Source organism: Triticum dicoccoides, chromosome 3A (genome assembly GCF_002162155.2).
Source record: "Triticum dicoccoides isolate Atlit2015 ecotype Zavitan chromosome 3A, WEW_v2.0, whole genome shotgun sequence".
NCBI lineage: Eukaryota > Viridiplantae > Streptophyta > Magnoliopsida > Poales > Poaceae > Triticum > Triticum dicoccoides.
Window position 1 is genome coordinate 722,635,547 of NC_041384.1, and position 3,618 is coordinate 722,639,164.

Consider the following 3,618-nt stretch of genomic DNA (forward strand, 5'->3'; position numbering starts at 1 on the left):
TTAGATAGATACTTGTATCATTTTCTTACATTTATTATTGCATCTTATATAGTGCGATGGTTTTGGTATCCGCCCCCGACGGCCCTCGTCCTGTCTATGATTCGGTGTGGTATGTATATTATCTTTATAACTATTGGTTCATTTATTGTTTATGAAAAATATGCCGACCAACGTGACATAGATTTTCTTTATCTAGGATGTATGTGAATCGGAAATGCCAACCGACCCTATTGTCGAGAGGTTAAATTTAGTTGAAGAAGAAAACAATTTGTTGAAGGAAAAAATAAAAAAATTGAGGAGGAGAAGATGATATTGGAGTTGCATGTTGCGGATGTCGTCGATGATCACAAGATCAAGATGGATGCAATGCGCTTGAAGATTAGAAAGATTAGAAAATATGCCATTCAAACCGAGGCTTGGTATCATTATGCCGTTGGATCAATTGTTACCTTGGTTGTGATTATGATCGCATTTGTTTTCGCATTGAAATGTTTTACATAGTTTCAATGTATGGTTTAATTAATTAGATGCTCTGGAGAGCTATATGTTGTTAGATGAGAACTATGTATGCACTTTGGTTTTAATGTGATGATGAACTTCTATTAATTTGGACACTTAATTATATATAATGCATGCAGATGAACCGGCAATGTATGTACGGTGACAGACACACCCGTGAGTACATTAAGGGCGTGCATGAGTTTCTCGATGCGGCTGAGGCAAACAAGCAGAATGGTTTTATGTGTTGTCCATGCACTGAATGTGGGAATACGAGGTCTTACTCTGACCGGAAAATCCTTCACTCCCACCTACTTTACAAGGGTTTCATGCCACACTATAATGTTTGGACGAGGCACGGAGAAATAGGGGTTATGATGGAAGACGGCGAAGAAGAAGACTACGATGACAACTATGTGCCCCCTGAATACGGTGATGCTGCAACGGGGGGAGCTGGTGAAGATCAAGAGGAACCAGACGATGTGCCCAATTATGCTGCAACGGGTGAAGCTGCTGAAGATCAAGAGGAACCAGACGATGTGCCCGATGATGATGATCTCCGTCGGGTCATTGTCAATGCAAGGATGCAATGCATTAGTCAAATGGAGAAGCTGAAGTTCGATCACATGTTAGAGGATCACAAAAAAGGGTTATACCCCAATTGCGAAGATGGCAACACAAAGCTCGGTACCGTACTGGAATTGCTGCAGTGGAAGGCAGAGAATGCTGTGGCTGACAAAGGATTTGAGAAGCTACTGAAAATATTGAAGAAGAAGCTTCCAAAGGATAACGAATTGCCCGACAGTACATACGCAGCAAAGAAGGTCGTATGCCCTCTAGGATTGGAGGTGGAGAAGATACATGCATGCCCTAATGACTGCATCCTCTACCGCGGTGCATACAAGGATCTGAAAGCATGCCCGGTATGCGGTGCATTGCGGTATAAGATCAGACGAGATGACCCTGGTGATGTTGACGGCGAGCCCCCCAGGAAGAGGGTTCCTGCGAAGGTGATGTGGTATGCTCCTATAATACCACGGTTGAAACGTCTGTTCAAAAACGAAGAGCATGCCAAGTTGATGCGATGGCACAATGAGAACCGAAAGAAAGATGGGAAGTTGAGAGCACCCGCTGACGGGTCGCAGTGGAGAAAAGTCGAGAGAAAGTACTGGGATGAGTTTGCAAAGGACCCAAGGAATGTATGGTTTGCTTTAAGCGTGGATGGCATTAATCCTTTCGGGGAGCAGAGCAGCAATCACAGCACCTGGCCCTTGACTCTATGTATGTATAACCTTCCTCCTTGGATGTGCATGAAGCGGAAGTTCATTATGATGTTAGTTCTCATCCAAGGCCCTAAGCAACCCGGCAACGAAACTGATGTGTACCTAAGGCCATTAGTTGAAGAACTTTTACAGCTGTGGAATGAAAACGGTGTACATACGTGGGATGAGCACAGACAGGAGGAATTTAACCTTAAGGCGTTGCTGTTCGTGACCATCAACAATTGGCCCGCTCTCAGTAACCTTTCAGGACAGACAAACAAAGGATACCACGCATGCACGCACTGTTTAGATGACACTGAAAGTATATACCTGGACAGATGCAGGAAGAATGTGTACCTGGGCCATCGTCGATTTCTAACGACCAACTATCAATGTCGAAAGAAAGGCAAGCATTTCAAAGGCGAGGCAGATCACCGAAGAAGCCCGCCATGCGCACCGGTGATCACGTGCTTGCTATGGTCAATGATTTACACTACGTAATCTTTGGAAAGGGTCCCGGTGGACTAGCTGTTCCGAATGACGCTGAGGGACACGCACCCATGTGGAAGAAGAAATCTATATTTTGGGACCTACCCTACTAGAAAGACCTAGAGGTCCGCTCCTCAATCGACGTGATGCACGTGACGAAGAACCTTTGCGTGAACCTGCTAGGCTTCTTGGGCGTGTATGGGAAGACAAAAGATACACATGAGGCACGGGAGGACCTGCAACGTTTGCACGAAAAAGACGGCATGCCTCCGAAGTAGTATAAAGGTCCTGCCAGCTACGCTCTTACGAAAGAAGAGAAAGAAATCTTCTTTGAATGCCTGCTCAGTATGAAGGTCATGACTGGCTTCTCGTCGAATATAAAGGGAATAATAAATATGCCAGAGAAAAAGTTTCAGAACCTAAAGTCTCATGACTGCCACGTGATTATGACGCAACTGCTTCCTGTTGCATTGAGGGGGCTTCTACCGGAAAACGTCCGATTAGCCATTGTGAAGCTATGTGCATTCCTCAATGCAATCTCTCAGAAGGTGATCGATCCAGAAATCGTACCAAGACTAAGGAATGATGTGGAGCAATGTCTTGTCAGTTTCGAGCTGGTGTTCCCCCCATCCTTCTTCAATATCATGATGCACGTCCTAGTTCATCTAGTCGACGAGATTGTCATCCCGGGGCCCATATTTCTACACAATATGTTCCCCTTTGAGAGGTTCATGGGAGTCCTAAAGAAATATGTCCGTAATCGCGCTAGGCCAGAAGGAAGCATCTCCATGGGCCATAAACAGAGGATGTTATCGGGTTTTGTGTTGACTTCATTCCTGGCCTTAACAAGATAGCTCTCCCTAAATCGCGGTATGAGGGGAGACTGACTGGAAAAGGCACTCTTGGAAGAGACTCAATAATATGCAGGGACGGATATTCTTGGTCTCAAGCACACTACACAGTTCTACAGAACTCTACCTTGGTGACCCCGTATGTCGATGAACACAAGAACAGTCTGCGCTCCAAACACCCGGAGCAGTGCGACGACTGGATTACATGTGAACACATCAGGACTTTCAGCAGTTGGTTGGAAACACGTCTCAGAGGTGACAACACTGTTTGTGATGAGTTGTACTTGTTGTCCAGGGGACCATCTTTGACTGTATTGACTTACAAAGGATACGAGATAAATGGGGATACATTTTACACGATCGCCCAAGATCAAAAGAGCACCAACCAAAACAGCGGTGTCCGCTTTGATGCAGCAACCGAGAGCGGAAAGGATACATATTATGGTTACATAGTGGACATATGGGAACTTGACTACGGACCTGATTTTAAGGTCCCTTTGTTTAAGTGCAAATGGGTC